Here is a 24023-nt window from a genome sequence, read left to right on the forward strand (position 1 = left end):
TCTGCCCCTTAAAGTGAGGAGAGCTGTTTTCAAATCCTAAACTTTATGTGCTTACTTATTGAGTTAGTCGACTATCACCTCTAATCAGCTAAGCTGTCACTCCCCCCTAACTCTACCCCTAGCTGGCTTCTAACCTAGCCAATTAGGGAATGGCTGGTTAGCTGGAGATATTCAGCCACACTACCTGGTAAAGTGCCTTTGATAGGTAGTCAGCCAGCTCAGTGGGGTTCAACTGGACAGAAGCCTCTCCTCCCCAATTAAACCCTTTTGAATATCAAGCCTGTATTTCGTAAGATACTTTTATAAGATACACAAAAGTGCTAATTCTGCCCCCAGGAACATCTATGTCCTAATATTTATTTTTACATCTGTATATCCCAGGCTAATTTTATAATGCTTACTTCAGTATGTAAAACATTGTTTACATGCTCAAGTAACCTGAAAAATTACTCCCCTTTGTGCGCTACAAAAACACACAGAAACCAGTATTCTACTGCTGTAGCTTTCTGATCCAGTGAGCTGGGAAACTGACGTCAGATTAGTTTGAGCAGCAAAATGAACTGCATTTGATCAATGTCTGAGCTGAGAGAACCCCCCAAAAATTTCTGAGTTCTGTTCCCTCTTAATGAGGACTCGTTATATGAGAATATGCTCTGACAAGTTCATGTGTTTGAAGGTTTAAATTTATTTGATATACTACAAATCATATTTGCATTCTAAAGTGGTTTACAGTCATTAAAAAATCAATAAACAGAATAAAAATTAACAGAGAGCCATGGTTTACAGTTATTAAAATTCCATAAAACAGACAAACATAGCAGAAATCAACAGACAAAATAGTGATCGACTGACAAAGACAAAATGGAGCAGATGATAAACAGGTAATAAGCTGGTTTATTAGATCTACATTGCACCAAGAGTCCCCCAATCCAGCATGCTGGACATGCAGTGACAAACAGGAGAAACAAAGACTAAAAGCATAAGAAAAGTGAACAGAATTGTTATTCAAAAATTGAATTATTTTAATCTATATCTGCTAATTATATGTGCTCTTCTTCTCCTCATGAAGGGTTAGAATGAAAAGCCAGGAAAAAATATTTTAAATTAGCCTTGAATTTTTTTTTTTTTTTTGTAGAAAGATTCCAGCCATAAGGAGGTAAGGAGCTCATTCCATAAACAAGGAGCGATAATAGAAATCTTTGTACTTCTAGTAGCTTGCAACTGTATTTTAGTGTATGAAGGAATCACTAGTAGATTTTGTTGTAATGAATGTAGAAGTCATGCAGGGGTATATGGGATTAAGAGACTGGACAGGAGGACAGGTAGGCCAGAATTAAAAATTCTTTGAGTTAGAATAAGACCAGAAAGCAATGCTCTTCTTTAAGTGGAGTAGCAACAGTGGAGGAGTGGCCTAGTGGTTAGGGTGGTGGACTTTGGTCCTGAGGAACTGAGTTGATTCCCGGCACAGGCAGCTCCTTGTGACTCTGGGCAAGTCACTTAACCCTCCATTGCCCCATGTAAGCCGCATTGAGCCTGCCATGAGTGGGAAAGCGCAGGGTACAAATGTAACAAAAATAAAATAGATACTATTGGAGATTCTACATGGAATGTTGCTACTATTGGAGATTCTACATGGAATGTTGCTATTCCACTAGCAACATTCCATGTAGAAGGCTGCGCAGGCTTCTGTTTCTGTGAGTCTGACGTCCTGCACGTACGTGCAGGACGTCAGACTCACAGAAGCAGAAGCCTGCGCGGCCACATTGGTGATCTGCAAGGGCCGGACTTCTACATGGAATGTTGCTAGTGGAATAGCAACATTCCATGTAGAATCTCAAATAGTAGCAACAGTGGAGGAGTGGCCTAGTGGTTAGGGTGGTGGACTTTGGTCCTGAGGAACTGAGTTGATTCCCGGCACAGGCAGCTCCTTGTGACTCTGGGCAAGTCACTTAACCCTCCATTGCCCCATGTAAGCCGCATCGAGCCTGCTATGAGTGGGAAAGCGCGGGGTACAAATGTAAAAAAAAAAAAAGCAAGAGAGTAATGTGGTCAAAGCATTTGACTCCAGATATCAACTTTATAGCTATGTTCTGTATTAAACTGCAGTTCCCAGAGAGAGGAATACTTGAGGGTCTGGAAAACTTTGTTACAATAATCAGCTAGTACTGAAAGCATGTTTATGGACATTTAAGAACGCACTACCAAATGTCATGAAAACAATGCACGACCCATCGAACTTCCGGAAATCATTAAAAAACAACTTGTTCAAAAAGGCATACCCTAATGATCCAACTTAAACGCCTGAACCCTGCAACACAACAAAATTAATTTTCGAACTGGACATAACTCAACTCTTCCTCCCTAATGTGTTTGTCACTTTTGAACTTTTACCATAATATCGCTCTGTATTTGTTATAACGGAAGTGGCGATCACCATCACGGTACTATGTAAGCCACATTGAGCCTGCAAGTAGGTGGGAAAATATGGGATACAAATGCTACAAATAAATAAATAAATTACATTCATATCTAGAACAGTGTGGATAGGACATCGCCGAACCTAATGTCAGCGTGAGAAAGAAACTCCTATGGTTGAGTTTAACAAACTCAATTTTTGCTTAAACAAATAGCAAACTATTGCCTTTGCTAATTTTGGCAAACCACAACGGCTTTGGGGGCATATCCTCATGAGAACAGAGTGGAAAAGAATTTAGGTACCCAGGTCTGGCCCATATGACAGGGAAATGAGCAAACCCTGGCAGTCGGTGACAATGTGGCCACGGCCCACACACTGCTCAAAAGACCTGAAGGTGGTAAAGCAATTAAATGGGGACAGAAAGGAAAAACTCACATGAACAGAAATTAAGCTTGGTTTCTGGGCGACGTTTCTGGGCGACGTTAAGCTTCTCCTAGCAACGTTTCAGCAATAGTGGCAGAATTTTAAAAAGGTGTGATGCAAATTGGGAGCTAGTTAGAAGAAGTAGAGAACTGCTTAGAGGAGCACCAGGAATCTATTAATAAAATGTAGCAATCAGTTTCTGAACTGCAAACCACAAATAAGGAGCTCCTTGATAAATTACAAGATTTAGAACACAGGTTCCATAGATATCGTCTTGTGCTTAAGTGAAAGTTTTATTACAAGTGCCCCATTGAACACAACAAAACCCTAATAGCTTGTATAACTAGAAAATGACACAGTTACCATTACCACAGATATACCACGGTAATTCCGCAGTAAAAGCCACACCCCAACTAGAACCACCATGAGTGCAGGAACAAAACCTTTTACTGCCCCCCTAGGGAACAGTAAAAAGCTTTGTTCCCGTGGTAAAAAATCCTTTCCTCCATTCCCGTCCTCCTCCCCGCAGGCATCATTTACATTTTCCTGCAGCCAGCAGCGATTCACAGTCACGAGCCAGCTCCGTGTTCTTCCTCATGATGCGTCCCACCCTCTGTATTGCGACTTCCTGTTTTGCGTCAAAACAGGAAGTTACAGTAGAAAGAGCAAGATGCAGCAGAAGGAAGGCCATGGAGTCATCCTGTGTCTGTAAATTGCTGCAGGAAAATGTAAGTCTTTCCTAGGATGGATGCTACCATTCTCTTGTGAGTCTAGGAACTTGCAGCCATTTCTTTCATACTGTTGTTCTGGAGTGCCTGGATGGTAATGGGTAAGGTAATATAGTGAGAGGTGTGGGTGAGAAGACATTGAGGAACTGGGCAAGGCAGTTGGAAATGGTGGGCTGGGTGAGGCCTGCATTGGCTGCTAGCACTGATTGGAAAGTGCTGGTGGCCAGAAAGGCAAGGGAGTCATTGACCTTTAGGTGGACTGGCACAGGATTATTCCTGCGTTTCCTAGCCTGGAGGAGGAATTGTAGCTGGTCACAGAGTTGCTGTATGGCAGCCCTGTCAAAGAGAAACCTACTTAGCATTCCCAGTCAGTGAGGTCCAGGAAGCAGGTGCGGGGTCTGAAGACTTTCTGATTGGGACATCTCCTCCGAGGCCTCCCCTCCAAACTCTCATACACCTCCAGCGAGGTGTGAGCCACCAAAGCATTCAGCTCATCTATGATTGGCGTACAGGTGTCCCACCATCACAGGTGCAACCCACTGACCCCAGAAATACCACTGTGCACACCTCCACCTACTGCACCTTGTGAGACTCAGCTAGCACCTGCACCAGTACACAGTTGTGAGACACACACCAGCTGCCCAAAACACTCACTCTCCCACCACCAACAAGCAGTCCAGACACACACACTGCAGCACTAAGCACTCACTGTTCCACCACCAGCAAACAGTCATCACACACTGCAGCAGCACAGAGCATGGTGACAAACTGTGAGTGGACAAACAGAGGAACAATGAGAGACACAAGAGAAGCAGATAGGGAGGTATTATGGGAGCTGTAGGGCAGGGGCTTAGCCAGACACCCAACTTTGGGCAGGCTTGAGCCTCAAGTGGATGGGCACAGTATTCCCCCCCCCCCCCCCCCCCCCCCCCCCGGGTGATCCAGCCTCTCTTAACTTCACTTCCCCCCCCCCCCCCCCCCAACTTTCTACATTGTGTCAGAGGGAAGGCTCAGGACTGGTGTGAACAGCCGGTATGAATCGCTGCTCACTGCCAACCCAGCACGGAAGGATTTGAAAAGTACCGGGGACGTTGGGGGAGTGAAATTAAGAGATGCTAAATTTGCTGGGAGTCTTCAGTTCACAGGGCTTGGGGATCCCCACCAGCTACAAACCAGCTGTACCACTGCTAGGTGGGCCTGAGTTCAAAGTGGGTGGGCCTGTGCCCACCCATGATGTAGGGGTTTGGAGACAGTAAGGGAAGAGGACAAGATACATAGGAAGGGATGGGTGTGGCTGGGGAGGCTAACATGTGGGCAAGGAGTTGATGAAGTGAGACACAGAGGAGGCAAGGCAAGAAATGTGTGTCAAAAGGTTCAGCCTGGGGAAACACACAAAAGTAACAAAGCACTCAGCGACTCTCCACTATTTTTCACAAACAACCATTTCTACCTCTCCACTCTCCAACTCAGCAAAATCACACATGGGTCTAAAGAAAGGTTTAGCCTTACCCGACAGGTGGGGGAAGAAAGGTTGGTGGTTGGGAGGCGAGGATAGTGGAGGGCAGACTTAAGGTTCGTGCCAGAGCCGGTGATGGGAGGCGGGACTGGTGGTTGGGAGGTGGGAAATACTGCTGGGCAGACTTGTACGGTCTGTGCCCTGAAAAAGGCAGGTACAAATCAATGTAAGGTATACACATGAGTTTATCTTGTTGGGCAGACTGGATGGACCATGCAGGTCTTTTTCTGCCGTCATCTACTATGTTACTATGTTACTATGTTTTAAATCAGGTCTAATTCTGGATATTTTTCTTTCCGACCCCAGGAAATTGTTTTGCTATCCGTTATTGGTAAAAAAAACCCCATCACTTAACATCGCCTAGGTCACGCCCATGAAATGCCCCCTCTGAGAATGTCTTCTTTTCCTTGACTAGAGGAATTGGATTTTTTTTTTTATTATGCACGTTACACATTTTTCTGCAACAAATATGTATATCTGCCTGTTATGCCATTTTTTGGACATTTTTCTGTTTCAAAAAAATGTTTTATTTTATTGTATACTACCATTTGTTTTATATATTGCAGTATCAAAGAATTATAAATCAACAAACCCATCACTGAGAGAGGTAAAATCTCCACACAGTGCAACGACTTGAATATTTTGCATAAGATAAGTATCAGTTGTGCTTTAAATCTTTTTGTAAAATTCTCCTGACCAGCCATCCAAACCAGTTACTTTGTCGACATTCAACTCTATTACAGCTTTAATGATCTTATTCACCAAAACTTTACTTTCCAATTTGTTAAAGGCCTCTGGATCTAGTGTGGGTAATTGAGATAGTGAGAGTTCTGCATATTTGCCTCTCTAGCATGACGACAATATAAATCTGCAGATTTTTCCCCATTCTTCCATGGAACAGACCTTTCTTATTTTTTAATTTTAGCTACAATATTAACTGTTATCAATTTATGCAATTTCATCACAAGCATCCTGTTGGCCTCATTTCCCTTTTCATAATACTTTTCTCTAGTCCTCTGCAATTTGTGATATGCTTCATCTTTTAAGAGCTACTATAATTTGCCTCCGGCTGAGCACAATTCTCTTAATATTTTCCTCAAACCATTGCTTTTATGTATTTGTTCTAAGTTATCGATTTGACCTCTCAGCTTCTCTGTAATTTTCACATGTTCACTTTTCTCTCCGGCTGACTTCTCAATTAAATGTTCTCTCAGGACCATTAAAACTATCCTAAATCATTGTCTATGCTACTTTCCCATTGTCATTTGTTTAAAAGTATTTCTAAATGAGAACTGTAGGTTCTTCCCTTATACTCTCAGCCTTTAACACACTGACATTCAGAGCCCATCTCTTAGCCTATCTTTTACTTTCTCTTCCTCTACTCCTGTTAAATCCATCCAGACTTGCTGAACTAAACATGTATACTCTGGAGGAAAGGAGAAACAGGGGTGATATGATACAGACGTTCAAATATTTGAAAGGTATTAATCCGCAAACGAACCTTTTCCGGAGATGCGAAGGCGGTAGAACGAGAGGACATGAAATGAGATTGAAGGGAGGCAGACTCAAGAAAAATGTCAGGAAGTATTTTTTCACAGAGAGAGTAGTGGATGCTTGGAATGCCCTCCCGTGGGAGGTGGTGGAGAGGAAAACGGTAACGGAATTCAAACATGCGTGGGATAAACATAAAGGAATCCTGTTCAGAAGGAAGGGATCCCCAGAAGCTTAGCCGGTGGTGGGAGGCAGGGCTGGTGGTTGGGAGGCGGGGATAGTGCTGGGCAGACTTATACAGTCTGTGCCCTGAAAAGGACAGGTACACATCAATGTAAGGTATAGACAAAAAGTAGCACATACAAGTTTATCTTGTTGGGCAGACTGGATGGACCGTGCAGGTCTTTTTCTGCCGTCATCTATTATGTTACTATCTATGTCTGACTATTTAATATTTTTTAAAAAAAGATGTAGCGAGGTCCTTCGTAAATCTTCTGAACAAACATTTAGGGATCCTTTTACTATGCCGCAATAGTGATTCCCACAGAGCAAATGCGAAAAGCCCATAGGAATTGAATGGGCTTCGTTGCATTTGCCGCGCCAGGAATCACTACCACAGCTTAGTAAAAGAAGCTTTTAGTCTGTAATTGAGTGTATTCCATGATGATCCTGGCAATAAATTTTGCAGAAAACAAAAATAAAATAAATAAAAATAAACATCAGAGAATTTCAAGTGTTTGGAGACTAGGACACAGCATCTAAATGGCAAATGAAGTACATAAGTAATGCCACACTGGGAAAAGACCGAGGGTCCATCGAGCCCAGCATCCTGTCTACGACAGCGGCCAATCCAAAAGTTCAAAGTAGACAAGTGGAAAGTGATATACATAGAGAAAAGTAACCCAATTACAAATAGAAAATGTATAAATGCGAAGGATTTATTTAAAAAGTTCTTGATGGAAAATCTTCAATATTCCCCTGATTTGATTCCTCCAATTAATAAAATTTATTACTTACCTGATTTAAAAAGGGGGGAAAAATTGAAGACTATGGGAGATTTGCAAAATCTGACTGCCTTTTTAGAACAATCAGCAACCGAGGTTTCAGCAAGGAGAACGTTGCTTGTTTCGCTGGTTTTCGAACAGGATATGAACGCTATAATGAAAATGTATTTTAAAAATGCCGCGAAAACGTTTCTTGGTGATAAGATATGGATATACCCGGATGTGGTTAAGACCACACAAGATAGAAGAAAAGCTTTCTTGGCACTTAGAGAAGAGACTAGACTGTTGGGAGCTAGATTTATTTTGTCTTATCCATGTAAATGTTCGGTAAATTACCTAGATAAAAAATATGTTTTTTTTTGAACCGCAACAGTTAAAAACCTTTTTAGAAATGAAGAAAGTAACCAGATAGTATCTGAATATTAAGAAGATCAGGATTAATATTAAAGATGTAAGGAGTTAACCAGGCCATCTATGTTTAAGATAATTTCTTTTTATTTAAACCACCTGTATATGCCTAACACCCCCTCCAAAGTTTTGGTGGTCTAAGAAAGAGGACGTTTTGTGTTTTTCTTACCTCTCTTAGTATAAGAGGGGAAAGTTTATTATCTTTGTTTCCTATATGTACTATACTTGCTCTGTTTTTCTATAACAAGATTGAATACTTGTGAAAAATTTAAATTATAAATAAAATATTAAAAAAAAAAAAAAAGAAAATGCCAGACTCTGAATTAGGCATCACCACCCAAGAAAAATCATAGTCATTGTAGACAAGTGTGGTAAATGCAAAATTTAGTAAAAGGCCCCTGTATGTTCCACCTCTACTCAGTGGCGTAGCCAGACCTGAGATTTTGGGTGGGCCCAGAGCTAATTTGGGTGGGCATTATATATATCTATATCTATCTATATATATATAAATATAGATATATAGATATAGATATATATATAGAGATGATTATGATGAAAAAAAAGCATTTACAATTTTATTACCTGCTGGCTGCTGGGCTGGGCTGGGCTGGCAGCTGCTGCTTACCTTGGCAGTAAAGTTAATACAGAGACACTGGAACTCGATTTGAATGATCTCTCCAACAACTCCAATGAATCGATTAGAAGAACTTTTCCCAACTTGCCAATACATTGTTGTCCACTCCAAGCAGGGCCAGGCTGTGCGTGCATGCACGTGCTGCAGCTATTTTTTTTAGCCTGCCCCTGCTCTCAAATGCCACGAGCGAGCGGACTGAGCGAGAGCGAGGCTGAGCACGCCGCCGCGCACAGCCACGTCCAGTCATTAGCGCTCCTGCTACCCGCGTAGGATGGATGAGGTGGAAGGAATCATGGAAAAAAAAACAACTACGACGCGGCGCGCTGCGTGAACCTGCAAGTGCATGCCCGAAGGTAGGCGCCTAGGCGGGCTGATGTCTGAGCCGATCAGCTGAGCCTGAGCTGGTGCCCGGCTGCACACGACATGGTACGCTAGGCTGCCGCTACTGCAGTCACAGTGTGTGTGCGTGGTGTGCGCTTGGGTGGTGGGCGGGCCTGAGTGACATGAAATCGGGCTGGAGTGGAGAGTCTGTGGAAGCCTGATCAGCTGAGTGGTGCGGGTGCCATCCCTGCCGTGCCGTGCTGCTGCAATGTGTGTGTGCTTGGGTGGGCGGGCCTGGGCCAAAATTGGGTGGGCCCGGCCCACCCATAGCTACGCCCCTGCCTCTACTTACAACCTATGGTGTCTATTAAGATGTTTTAATGGGCATTTTGTTGACATTGTGAGCAGCATATTGTGCCATAATTTCTCTGAGGACAAGCAAGCCATCAATTGTTATGCGCATTTTTATAGAATACGCTTCAAATTCCATACAGAAATTAAGGCGCCATATATAGAATCCTGGGGTTTGTGCTCAGCACATTTTTATTTGGGGGGGGGGGGAGTCCGAGAGCTGTTGGGATGTCTGGGGGCCATCATTCTTAGTAGACTGACCACACAGACATCATAGCCAATGAGACAGCCTAGGGGCCACTGCAGTGGACTTCACATAAAAGTTCCCAGGTACACATCTCACCACAACCCCCTATATTGTATGATGAGCCCTCCAGGAACAGAGAAGAACCTACTATACCTTACTTGTACACCACTACAATTGGTATTTAGTGGTTTTTGGAGGGTTCGCATGTTCCACCACAAGTGTACCAGTTAGGGTGAGATATGAACCTGGGTGTCCCTTCTCTACAGTCCACTGCACTGACCACTAGGCTACTGCTGGGACCTGCCTGCTGCTCTGATAAGAATGGCTGTCATAGAGCATGGTATGGACTGTCAATGTGACAATGTCACATCTTGTAGGGGGTGGGAGGGGGGGGGTCTGTAACCACTGGGAGAGTAAGGGGTTTAAGCCTTAATTCCTCCAGTGGTAATTTGATCATTTAGGGTACCTTTTGGTTACTTATTTGTGATTGAAACAGGTCTAGCCAAAAACTCCACTGTTGCAGAAAAATGTCTATCTTTTGGTGCCACCTATGTCCCACCCAAAACACCCCCCCAACATGCCCCCTTGAAGTTTGGATGAACTGTGTAGAAAGACATCTAAAATCGGAGTGTCAAAAATTGCAATTTGGACGTTTTTAAGAGAAAAACGTCCTTCTGCCACCTTATGACTTTTTTGGATGTTTTTTTTTGTTTTGAAAATGAGTCTCTATATAAAAGACATGAAGGAAATATATATATATTTTTTATGTGGCAGTGGCTGAAGAAAAGAACCCCGAAGAAAGAAACCAAAGAATTTATTATGACAGCACAGGAGCAAGTACATCAAAGAAATGCAATGAAGGCTACAATTGATAAAATATCCTATGACAGCCATGACAGCAAATGCCACCTGTGCAAAGACGCCAAAGAGACTGGACCACCTAGTCACTATCTGCAAAAAGATCATTCAGACTGACTATAAGAAAAGACACAACAAAGTAGCAGCCATGATACACTATAATATTTGCAGGAAGTATCATTTGCCCATAGGGACCACAAAATCAAAGGTAGAAAATAAGCCAATATCTCCAGTCCTCCAGAACCACTCCTGTTTCCAAATAGGAACAGCAGTAAGGTTGCCAGAATCACTCTAAGCTCTCTTTAAGATCCTGGGAGGTATTCTATCTCACCCCATTCCAGGACTACTCTCTGCTGCCTTGACGGTTAAGCGCCGTGCATTCTCTGCAGCCTGCACTAAGCTGGTGGAAAAACAGTTCTGTTTTATTCTAAAGTATCCGGCTATGCTGAAAGTGCTGGCTAATGGAAATTGGAAATCTTTTTCATCGCCTGAAGCAGTGTCAGCGTGGCTTAATCAACCTAATACCTGAATGGCTGCTGGCATAATGTTGGTGCCTTGGACTTAGTGTTGCTTCATACTCTGGGAGTCAGAGATTATGTTGGATGGTTGGCTTGCCTGTTGCAGACCAGATCTATGAGCTTAGAGTTTGGGTTGAGTGTTTAACACTAGAGTTTGAGAGTCTGGACATAATGTGAACGTTTGACAAAGCACCTGGACACGCAGCGGGGGCTTTGTGGCTGGCCTGAAATGGATCAAAGGTCTGCAACGAAGGAGACATTTTGCTCCACTGGTATCAACAAGGCTGGGCTTATTTGCAGTGAGTCGCTGACTTGCGGGAATTGCACCCTGCTGGCCAATAAGAGTTTGCAATGGACTTTGGATTTTAATATCTAGACGCTGGACATTTGCTTGCAACTTGGGGAATATGGGTTTTTGTATCTAAGATTGAATTCACGGATTGGGGATGGGCACCCCACAGTGCTTTAGACCCCCCCCCCCTTTGACTGTCCTAGCATAGGCAGGGCGGTCATAGTTGTTGAGGGCGTGGGACGGGTAGAGGGGATGTTAATGTTTATGGGGGGAAGGGGGGAGGTAGAGTTGTGGGAGGGAGGAGGAAGGGTAAAGGGAGAGGGTAGGTGTGGGTTGGGTTGCGGGTTGAGGGGTGGGAAAGTGTTCAGAAGATAGCGTGAGTGTTGGTCTGTTGCATCAAGTAGTGGGAGGCATGTGTGTTGGGTGTTTGGATATGTGTGTCTTGTGTAGGGGGATATACAGGTGTTAGATCGCTTAGAGCTGCCCTCCTGGTTGAGGCTGGGCAACTGGGGGTTCTATACAGAGTGGAATCTGACTGCAATGCTGAGACTGGACAATTGAGATTACTAATGTACCATCGGTACGATTGATATCTTGGAATGTGACAGGGATCACGTCCCCTATTAAGCGCGCCAAGACCTCGTGCACACTTAAGCGCCATGGGGCCTCCATAGCATGCTTGCAAGAAATGAAATTATCAGATGTGGAGCACCAGAAGCTGCGCCAGCAGTGGGTGGGGGAGTGCTACTTTTCCTCCTCTGCGGGTCGACAGAGGGGGGAGTGGTGGGTTTGATAAAGCGAGGCCTGCCGTGTGTGTCTCAAATGGTGGAATAAGATTCTGAGGGCAGATATGTTTTGGTGCACTTAAACTATATGGGTCAAGAATATTATTTGTGTGTTGTTTATGGGCTTAATGCATATGAAGCTAGTTTTTTCATACTTTAGTCAACCTGGGTCTTAAATACAATACAGCCTCATGGATTGTAGTGGGTGATTTCAATCAGGTCTTTGACCCAACTTTAGACCAATCGTCGCCTGGTGCGTGGAGCGCGCTGAACAAGGGAAGGGGTTTACCTTATCTTTGTAAGCTCCTAGATTTGGTGGATCCATGGTGTTTGCTACACCTGACCCAGCGTGACTGTACTCATCTGTCTCGGACCGCCAAACTTGGTCCCATATTGATTACATATTGTTATCCAATTTTCTCAAGGGTTCTCTCGGTGGAGCTGGGCCCAATGGTGGTTTCGGATCATACATTGATCTGGGCAGATTTGTCTTTGGGCCCGGCGGTAGGGGCTTCAGGAGCCTGGAGATTCCCTTCTTATCTATCTGACAACCCTGACTTTTGGGTTTTTTTTGGTTCAGAAATTGAACATCTTTGCAGAGACCAATGCTGGTCATCGGGACACCCCGGATTTGTTTTGGGAAACTTCCAAGGCTGTGAAATAATTAGTTATGTGAGTGCACGAAATAAGAGAGTCACTCAGGGGATTCTTTTACTGGACCGTCGTTACCAACAAGCTAAGAGGGCCCATCTGAAGCGTCCGTCCAGGGTTAATTTTGAGAATGTGAAGGCCGCTTTAGTTGCTTTAAATTCTTTGCTCCATGAGCGCATGAAAGAGCAGTTACTTTCTTGATGCTGTCAATATCATAAGTTTGGTAACTGGCCGGGTAAATTACTTTCCCAGGTGGTGAAAGCATGGTCTCCCAGAATGTTTATTCCTACCTTGGTGGCACCTGACGGATCTAGTAAATCTAGCCCAACTGACATTATGCAAATTTTTAATGATTATTTTTCACATATGTATCAGGCAGATCCAGAGCGGGGGAGGGGGTCCCCTCAGTGTTGGACTACCTTGAGGACTCAGGTCTCCCATCCCTTTCCTCAGAAGCCAGTAGTCCACTAAGTGCTCCATTGCATGCACATGAGGTTCAACAGGCAATTAAATCTGTCACTTTGGGAACTGCCCCAGGGTCTGATGGGTTCTCCCCGGAATATTACAAGCTGTTGATGCAGCCAGTGAGTGCCCCGCTTAAGTTATACTGTGAAGCAGCAGTCTCGGGGGGGGGGGGGGGGTCTTTCTCGGCTTGGGCCAACGAGGCGCTCATATCTAAACTGGTTGGGGACTCTGATTCTCCTGATGCCTTTCGCCCAATTTCTCTGCTTAATGTGGACATTAAAATTTTAGCATGGGTAGGCTGGCAAAGCATATCCCTGACTTGCAGACCAGCAGATAGGTTTTGTCAGAGGGCGTCACCTGGAGCTAAATGTCCACAGAGCTCTATTGGCTGTCGCTCATAGTAGGGCTTCGCAGAAGCCGATGCTGCTGGTTGGCCTGGATGCTGAGAAAGCTTTCGACTGGGTGTGTTGGGTTTATCTTTTTGAAGTACTGTGCTATGTAGAGATGGAGGGGTGGTTTTTGCAAGCAGTATCCATGTTGTATGCGGGGCCGGCTGCTCAGGTGATAGTGAATGGATTGTGTTCTCCCAGTTTTCGGGTGGGCAGAGGAACTCAGCAGGGGTGCCCATTATCTCCTCTGTTGTTTCTACTTTACTTAGAACCTCTCCTCCGCACTATATTGAAAGATCCTGCGATTGCGGGAGTCGCGTTGCCTCGGCTTTCAAGACGACATTCTACTAACTATCACGAACCCCCAGAACTCGTTAGCCTCTGTGTTAGATATGATTGTGGAATTTGGATATTACTCAGGGTTTAAACTTAACTTACAGAACTCGGAGGCCTTGCCGATCCCAACTTTGGTGCGGGAGGAGTGGGTAGGACCCTTTCCATTAAGGTGGGCAGCTGGTTATATCAAATACCTAGGCATCAGGATTCCAGTGGAGTTGAATCAGCTTTACACTATTAATTTAGCTCCATTGTGGGCTACAACTCAAACTTCCCTGGGGATGTGGCAGCACCTCCCCTTATCTTTGTGGGGAAGGATTGCCTTATACAACATGATCTTAGTCCCAAAATGGCTCTATATTATCCAAGTGCTGTCTCTTTTGCTCTTATGAAGGGATGAAGGCATGTTACATTGGTTGTTGGTGAAATTGTTTGGAAAGGACGGCGAGCCCGGGTCCCCTTCTCCCAGACCTATTTCCCTATAGTTAAGGGTGGTCTTGGGGTGCTAAGCATAAAAGTGTTTTCAGTGGCGGGTTGCATGAGACATCTTAGTGATTGGTTTAGGGGTACTGCTTTTTTCTCTTTTCCTGTTACTGAAGGTATGGTGCTGAGCCCTCACCATTTTAACAATTGGCTGCAGGCGGCATCTGGCCACGCGGTTACGAGGCCGCACTTTGCCCCCCCCCCCTTTTTCTGCCCCTGCAGAGAGCACGGCGCTGGATTTGTAAACTTTATAACTTTGACCCCCAAGTAGCCCCATTATTACCGATTTGTGGGAATGCAGACTTCCCAGTGGCGAGGTCATCAGTGGTTTTCTGCAGGTGGAAAAGTGAAGGGGCCACTTTTCTCTTTCAGGTATTAAATGAGGATGGCACTCTCGAGTTTGCATAGAGCTCTGGCGTCGCTCATTCCCCCACGTACATATGAGACATTAAAAGAGGCATGGAGCAAAGATTTGTGATATGAGCTGAAAGGCATAAATTTTGCAAAATTGATAAAAGAAATACCAAAGCAAGTAGGTGGGGCAGAGTTGCAGGAGAGTCAATATAGGGTAATCCATAGCGGGTACCAGTGGCGTAGCCACAGGTGGGGGCCTACTTAGGGCTCAGGTCCACTCAACAGTAGCACGTGTTTAGTGGTAGCTGGTGGGGATCCCAAGTTCCGCCAGCTGAGGACTTCCCCCTGATGGTAACAAAAACGCTGCTCTCCACGATACTGGCATCTGCACATGCTCAGTTTTCAGCGCATGCCTGCTGCAGACTGCCAAGGTGTAAAGAAGCGTTTTCTCGCCAACTGAGATATTTTTTTTGGGGGGGGGGGGGGGTAGAACACTTGGTGCCTGCCCACCTCTTGCCTAGGCCCACCCAAAATCTGTTGTCTGGCTATGCCCCTGGGGGGTACATAACACAGGTACAAGCGGTAAGAGCAGGATGGACACCTGATGCCCAATGCCCTAAGTGTTGTAGAGATAGTAATACCTTTATGCATGCATTTTGGCGATGCAGAAATATCTTGAACATCTATTAGGGCAAAGATTGATACCTTCCTGGAGAGGAGTGCTTTTGAATAAAAGTGATGCTTATGGGATTTCAGACAAAAATATGGAGATATTTCTATGCAAGGCATATGCAGTGGGGGAAAAAAATGTATATTAAGACATTGGTTGCAGGTAGATCCACCCTCTTTTTTGGTATTGGAGAAATAGGCTGCATGAATTAATGCTGTGGGAGGCCAGGGAGGTCTCCGGCAATCCCAAGAAAAGAAAGAGGTTTATAGATATATGGATTAAGTATTTGCACAATATCTCCCACAAAGCAAGAAGTGCCGTGCTCAATAAAATTGGCACGCCCTAGCAAATGGGATGCTCAGCAGAAATGTACTCATGTATAAAACTGGAAATTCCTGTAATAGCCTCTGGAAGGAATAGGTACCATGAAGTAAGAAGTTTAATGTGCAGCTGCTTCTGGGGGGGGGGGGGGGGGGGGGGGGGGGGCGGGGGGGGGGGGGAGAAAATGTAAAAATTTTGATGATGCAGTTAAGATGTATGTATACACATATGACTTGTTATTATGATCACAAAGGGTTTGTCTTTATTGCTTTTATTCAAAACTAGGAAAAAATGCCCGTTTCAGAACGCAATGAAACGGGCGTTAGCAAGGGGCCCCCTCCGTCCGTCCCTCCGAGGTACTTGCCTTGTTCGCCACAGTTTCCGTTTCGGCCCTCGAGTGTCATAGCTCCGCCCTCGACGTCATGACGTTTTGACGCGAGGGCGGTGCAGACACTCCAGGGCACACCGGATATCTCGGGCCACAGTTTCCGTTTCGGCCCTCGAGTGTCATAGCTCCGCCCTCGACATCATGACGTTTTGACGCGAGGGCGGTGCAGACACTCCAGGGCACACCGGATATCTCGGGCCACAGTTTCCGTTTCGGCCCTCGAGTGTCATAGCTCCGCCCTCGACGTCATGACGTTTTGACGCGAGGGCGGTGCAGACACTCCAGGGCACACCGGATATCTCGGGCCACAGTTTCCGTTTCGGCCCTCGAGTGTCATAGCTCCGCCCTCGACGTCATGACGTTTTGACGCGAGGGCGGTGCAGACACTCCAGGGCACACCGGATATCTCGGGCGCCTCAACTTCCGTGGAGGCTTCAGAACGTTGGGGTTGCCTTTATATAGAGAGATGTTGAATCATCAATAAAAACCGCTGAAACATACATGAGGATGGCACTTGTAAATCTTTTCAAGATCTGTGTGTGTGAGTAAGTACTTAACTTCTCAAGACTATCTCTCTTATTTGCAGCTGCGCCATTACGTGGCCTCGCTGCCACGGGCCTCCCTGTTGCTGAAAGGATGGGAACAATTAGTGGAGATTTACAAATTAGAGGCTCAGTTAGCGGTTCCCCTGAAATATTTTCACTGTCAACTAAGAGAAGCGTTACTTACGGTGTGTTATATGGGGCGCTGGCGCAGAGTTGGTCCAGTGAATTGGGGTACCGGATTCAGGATAAACTACTTCAATCTTGCTTGCTTGCATGCATGCTATGGAGCCTTTGGGAGCGCTGAAATTCGGGAGTTGCAATACAAATTTATTATGTGCCTTTACATTTCCCTGCACAGGGCCTTTAAGGCCACTTTGCATCCTTGTGATGATTGTCTCAAGTGTGCAGGGCCTGGGGCACACCTAGGCCACATGTTTTGGCTTTGCCCTCCGGTCTTGGCATTTTGGAAAACTATGTGCGCCCATGTCTCTGGGATCTGGAGAATCAAATGGTGACCCACCCCTGCTTTGTTGTTTGATTCTTTTCATGTAGGGGGATCTTGTAGGGTGGGGCTGACAGCCTTTTTAAGAAGGGCAATGTTGATAGGGAAAATAATTATTTTAAGTAACTGTCTGCTCTCAAATCGCCCTTCGCTTCAGCAGTGGTGGTCCCTCATAATCTCTTTGAGCGTGATGGAACGTAAGGATGTTCAGGATCTGGTTTCACAAAGCGGGGATCATCTTTTCTAATGCTGGTCCCCCTTTGAGATACTTTAACACCGACTGCAGAATTTTGAATGGTTGATGTTCTCTGTGCAGAGGGATGGGGGTTGGGAGGTGGGAGTAAAGGTGGGGGGGGGGGTGATACATGGTGGGCTTTCAATTTACTAGTTATTGGTTTACATATGTGGCATATGGGTGGTTTATGATGAAAGATGAATGATAATTTTGTTTATTTGCTATTGTAACCATATGCTCATTTATAAATAAAGTAAAAAAAAAATATTTGAAAGGTATTAATATACAAATTAACCTTTTCCAGACACGGGGAAGCAGTACAATTAGAGGACATGAATTGAGGTTGCAGGGGTGTCAACTTAGGAGTAACATAAGGAAGTACTTTTTCATGAAGAGGATGGTAGATACAGGAATGCCCGCCTCCTGTGGAAGGTGGTGGAGATGAAAACAGTAACATAATTTTTAAAATGCACGGATTAAACACAAAGGATTCCTATATGGAAAGAGAGTGACATCAAAACAAACTTAGTAGTGCTTAGATGATAACTTCAGTAATTGGGAAATAAGGCCAAAGCCAGGCAGACTTCTAGAGTCTACACTTCAATTATGGCAAGACTAGCCGTTGAGCCCATAAAAACGGGCTAGTATAGGACGGGGGGGGGTTGAAAGGCCCCTTCTCCTCGCCGCTGCAAGGCCCCCCCCCCGCCGCCGAGCTCGCCGCTGCCCCCCCCCCGGAGTCGCCGCCACCCCTCCACCCGGGTCGGGCCCTCGCTTCACTATTGAAACAGCGCGGGAACGCAGCACACAGCTCAGATGAGCTGCTGTCGGCCCTCCTTATTCTCTGCCTGTGTCCCGCCCTCGCCCCACAGGCAGGGAAGGAAGGCTGACGGCAGCTCAGCTGAGCTGTGTGCTGCGTTGGCGCTGTTTCTATAGTGGAGAGAGGGCCCGGGTGGAGGGTGGGTGGCAGCGGCGACTCCGGGTGGGGGAGTGGTGGCGGCGACCTTGGGGGGGGGGAGCGGTAGTGACGGCGGTTTTGTCCCTCCCCTTGCGCAGTAGAGACCCTCTCTGTCCCGCCTCGTCATCACGTATTGACGCGGGGGCGTGACAGAGAGGGTCTTTACTGCGCATTTGCGAGTGAGTTCGGTCACTCGCCGTTTATATGTTTGATAGATCTGGAAGGGCTGGAGTGGCCTTTAACAGCAACTCCAGTAGTCAGGAAATAAGACCAGTGCTAGGCAGACGCCTGCGGTTTGTGCCCCGAAAATAGCAAGGACAGATCAAATCAGTTATGCAAATGTTAAACACAAGCATATGGGTTTGATGGAATATATCTTGTTGGGCAGACTGGATGGTCTTTATGTGCCATCATCTACTGTGTTACTATGGATTTACCCGCAGGTTACCAAGACTACTCAGAAACATCAGAGGACATTTTTTTTAAATTTCCTCTTCTGGAAGTGTGACTTGGAAGATTTTCCATGGATTCCCCATGCCTTTTCTATTGGACCTTTTTTACTTTTAGTTTCTCCCCTTTGTTTTTTTTTTTTTTCTCTTTTATGCCCTCTCCTATTTTGTGGTCTAAAAGGAGCTGTAATTTTATTTTTCTTTAGTATATTTTCTTGTTTCTTTAGTTGTATGCTCATTTTACATTTACAATAAATTGTCTCTTTTATAAGAAACTAGTAAAAAAGCCCCGTTTCTGATGCAAATGAAATGGGGGCTAGCAAGGTTTTCTTCAGAGTGTGCATGTGGGAGTGTCCCTGCCCTCTCTCCCTCCCCCTCCCCCCTCCGAGTCCAGTCCTTCAGTGTTACGTTTCCTGCTGTGCTGTGTTTGTATTACCGAGAGAGTGAGGGCGTCTCTCTCCCCTCCCCCCTCTGAGTCCTTCACTGTTACAGAGAGAGGGATTTCGTGCTGTGCTGTTTTCCTTCACTCATGGGGAAACCGGATATCTCTGGCGCTTCACACTTCCGGCTGGAGGCTTCATAGAACGTTGGGCTTGCCTTTTATATATATAGACTAGTAAGAAAGGCCCGTTTCTGAGGCCAATGAAACGGGCGCTAGCAAGGCGCTTTCGTTCCCATCCCCCTCCCCTTGATGCTGGACTTAGACTTAGCCTCCGTGCTTCAGGGTGGTCGTGGTCGCCCCGCCCAGCGACCCGCCCCGTGACGTAGAGAGCGGCTGGCTGGCTCCCTCGCTGCCTGTGACCTACAGCCTGCCTGGCTCACTCCCTCCAATCGTCGTCGCGTAGTAGATCGATGTATGCCCCGCCCTCGCGTCAAACGTGATGACGTTGAGGGCAGAGCGATGCGATTGGTCAAGTGTCATACCTCCGCCCTCAACGTCATCACGTTTGACGCGAGGGCGGGGCAAATAGTAATGGGGCTAAATTCCGATCTCTGGCACCTCACAAACCGGAAGTTGCAGCTTCATTAGAACGTTGAGGTGGGCAATTATGTGCGGAAGGGGTGTGGCTGTGGGTGGGTCTATCAGTGAGAGTGGTGCATGAGTGACAGTGAGTGGTGACAGCCTAAGTGCAGGGCTCCAGGGTTTCCCTGCCACAGAATACTTCAGAATGTTTGAGGTGAGAATTATTAATATAGATGTGTAAAGTGCAAAAAGAAAAAAAAGAAAACAAAGCATTATTGTTTTATTAGCTCCACGATATGCCCATTTTCTAGCAGCACCGGTGCCATCTGGCCTGATTTTCCAGATTTGTAAAATGTATCCAACAGGACTGGAAGCTGCAATTTTAAGAACTTATTAATCTCAAAATAGAACTTCAATGTTTGCATTGCCATGGGTTATTGTGCTCGGCACTCCATCCGTTTAGGAAATATTGTTTCCATTAGCAACTTTTAGTTCCTCTCTGCACTATGAGATGAGTGTTTCTCACGACATTAGTTACATTTTATAACCTCACTTCAGCTGTTAATGACCCTTGCATGAGTGCTAATTAATTTTAACTGAGACTAATATAACTTGCACCTGTGAAACTGCAGAATACCTTGCAGACATTTTTTTTTACATTTGCACTGAACACAAAGCCCCCTAATTCAACAATCTTGCGTGCCCATTTTCAAACTTAGAGAGCAAAATTACGTACACAGGCTATAGAATACTGCTGATGGAGTGCATAGCTTAATTGTTAAATTAGGCACTAATTGGCTTTAATAATCAATAATTGTCTAATTTAAGTTAAATGCAGTTAAGTACACATGGAGGGGCATTTTTGAACAGGGACGACCTTCTCTAAGGGTGCCCATCTCTAAGGATGCCCTGGCGAAGGGGTGGGGAAACTCGTACTATCAAAACAAGATGGGCGTCCATCTTTTGTTTCGATAATATGGCTGGGGATGCCCAAATCTCAACATTTAGGTTGACCTTAGAGATGGTCGTCCCCGGCTTTTGGCCATAATGGAAACAGAGGACGCCCATCTCAAAAATGACCAAATCCAAGACATTTGGTCGTGGGAGGAGCCAGCATTTGTTGTGCACTGGTCTCCATGACATGCCAGGACACCAGCCGGGCACCCTAGGGGGCACTGCAGTGGACTTCACAAATTGCTCCCACGTGCATAGCTCCCTTACCTTCGGTGATGAACCCCTCCAACCCCCCCACCCAAACCCACTCCCTACAACCGTACACCACTACCATAGCCCTAAGGGGTGAAGGGGGGTACCTACATGTGGGTACAGTGGGTTTGTGGTGGGCTTTGAAGGGCTCACATTTACCACCACAAGAGTAACAGGTAGGGTGGATGGGCCTGGGTTCGCCTGTCTGAAGTGCACTGCAGTACCCACTAAAAACTGCTCCAGGGACCTGCATACTGCTGGGATGGAGCTCGGTATGACATTTGAGGCTGGCAAAAAAATGTTTTAAAAGTTTTTTTTGGGTGGGAGGAGGTTGGTGACCACTGGGGGAGTAAGGGGAGGTCATCCCTGATTCTCTCCGGTAGTCATCTGGTCAGTTCAGGCACCTTTTCGAGGCTTGGTCATGAAAAAAAATGGACCAAGTAAAGTCAGCCAAATGCTTGTCAGGGACGCCCTTCTTTTTTCCATTATCGGCCGAGGACACCCAGCTCTTAATCATGCCCCAGTCTCGCCTTTGGTATGGTGCCGACATGCCCCCGTGAACTTTGGTCGTCCCCGCGACAGAAAGCAGTTGAAGGCGCCCAAAATCGGCTTTCGGTTATGCCAATTTGGGCGACCCTGAGAGAAGGACACCCATCTCCCGATTTGTGTTGGAAGATGGGCGCCCTTCTCTTTCGAAAATTCCCCTGATAGACAGTATTCTGTAACCTTAGTACAAAGGTTTTCAACTCAGTCCTCAGGGTACACCCAGCCAGTCAGGGTTTTCAGAATATCCCTTCAAATGGAGATATTCTGGAAACCCTGATTGGCTGTGACCGTGTGTCCCAAGGACTGGGTTGAAAACCTCTGCCTTAGTGCATACTTCCTTTAGTGCACAACTGCTGGAGGGCATGGACATGGGAGGGGCATGGGCAAGTCAGGGACGTGCCTAACATTTATATACTAACTAAGAATTCTATAAATGGTACCCAACGTTTGGCGTGGAAACATGTTTTAATGGATGCAAGGCGCTGAAACAGGACTGAAATCCTAAATCGATACAGAAATACACTTACATGCCCAGTTATAGGCCAGCACGTAAGTGTATTTGCGCATAACTACAAAAGGGGCATGGCTATGAGAGGGGCATGGGTGGGTCAGAGGCATTCTGGAAAATTGCATACAGTTTTATAGAATACCCCGGAGGCGTGCCCAACTTGCCCACCAGGATTTACACCATGTTTCAGCTGGTGTAAATTCTTCCACCCAAAGGGGCACAGAATTCGCAACCAATGCTGTTCTATAAAGAGCACTCATTCCAAGGTGCCCTTTATAGAATAGCGCTGGGCACCATTGTTTATTACTACTACTTATAATTTCTGTAGCACTATTAGATGTATATAGTGGTGTACACATACACATAAAAGATAGACCGTGCACCATAAATCTTACAATCTATTTAAGACAAACAGAATAAATAAGAGATTACAGAGTTTCTTTGAGAAATTATTAAAAACAACGAGTATAAACAGGAGAGTAGAAGGGGTTAAGATCTAAAGGCAAATATTGTTTGAAGAGAAGAGTCTTAATCGCTCTCCTGAAGAAAGAATAACAAGTGATAATTCTAATATCTTTTGGCAAATTATTCCATAGCTTTGGACCACTTCCTATTAGAGATCTATGCCTCATGGTCATCTTTCGACAAACCACAGTTGAAGGAACATTCAGCCTCACCTCCTGATTTGAACTCAAGGTTCTAGTAGATGAATACAGAGAGACCATATTATAAAGTGTAACCAGGGCCATGCCAACATGGTAAGCGAGGTAAGCATGGCAAGAGGGCGCCATCCTCTGGGGGGCGCCCCGCCGTACCATGCTTACCTCGCCCTCTTCTCCCCAGATCCTTTTCCTTTTTTTTTTGTTTAAATTTACCTCTGTCCGGCTGCGTAGCGTCAGTGACAAGGAGGCAGCGCTCCCCCACCCCGACGTGTCTACTAGTCTTCCCTTCGCTGTGTTCCGCCTTCTTCTGACGTCAGAAATGACGTCAGAAGAAGGCGGGACACTTAGCAAAGGGAAGAAGACTAGTAGACACGTCGGGGCGGGGGAGCGCTGCCTCCTTCTCACTGACGCTACGCTGCCGCCGGACAGAGGTAAATTTAAACAAAAAAAAAAAAGGAAAAAGATCTGGGGAGAAGAGGGCGAGCAGTGTAGCGATTGTTTTCGGGTGGGGAGCAGTGGCGCGGTGCCAACGGGGGGGGGGGGGGGGCGCCGGAGACCCTAGGCACGGCCCTGAGTGTAACCAGGTCACCCTTCCAGATGAGGCTGAGGTCGTCCCTGCTTAGCTTCCACCGCCTTCCGTAAGCTTTGCTAGCCAGACACCTCACTTTTCCTCTCTCTCCTTGTAGAATTTAAGAAACTCTTGCACACTCACAGCCGTTAGAAAACAATCAAAGTTCTTTATTGTTCCAGCTCTCTTAACACCAGATTAATCTGGTTTAAACACCTCCTTCATTCAGTAGACTTTGAGGGGCATAATCGAACGCGAATGCCCATCTCCATGGGCGCCTATCTCCGAGGACGGGTCCGTGAAGGGGTGGGCCAGACCGTATTTTCGAAAAAGATGGGCGTCCATCTTTTGTTTCGATAATATGGTTTGTGCTGGGCAAATGCATCAGATTTGGGCGGATTTGAGCTGGGCGGTATCGGTTTTCAGCGATAATGGAAACCAAAGGCGCCTAGCTCAAAAACGAACAAATCCAAGGCATTTGGTTGTGGGAGGGGCCAGCCAGGATTCGTAGTGCACTGGTCCCCCTCACATGCCAGCACCCTAGGGGGCACTTGTAACAATTAAAAAAAAATTAAAATCCCTCCCAAGTCCATAGCTCCCTTACCTTGTGTGCTGAGCCCCCCCAAAACCCACTCCCCAGAACTCTACACCATTACTATAGCACTTATGGCTGAAGGGGAGGCACCTAGATGTGGGTACAGTGGGTTTTGGGGGCGGTTTGGAGGGCTCCCATTTACCAGCACAAGTGTAACAGGTAGGGGGGGTGGCCTGGGTCCACCTGCGTGAAGTCCACTGTACCCACTAACAACTGCTCCAAGGACCTGCATACTGCTG

Source organism: Microcaecilia unicolor, unplaced genomic scaffold, assembly GCF_901765095.1.
Source record: "Microcaecilia unicolor unplaced genomic scaffold, aMicUni1.1, whole genome shotgun sequence".
NCBI classification, from domain to species: domain Eukaryota; kingdom Metazoa; phylum Chordata; class Amphibia; order Gymnophiona; family Siphonopidae; genus Microcaecilia; species Microcaecilia unicolor.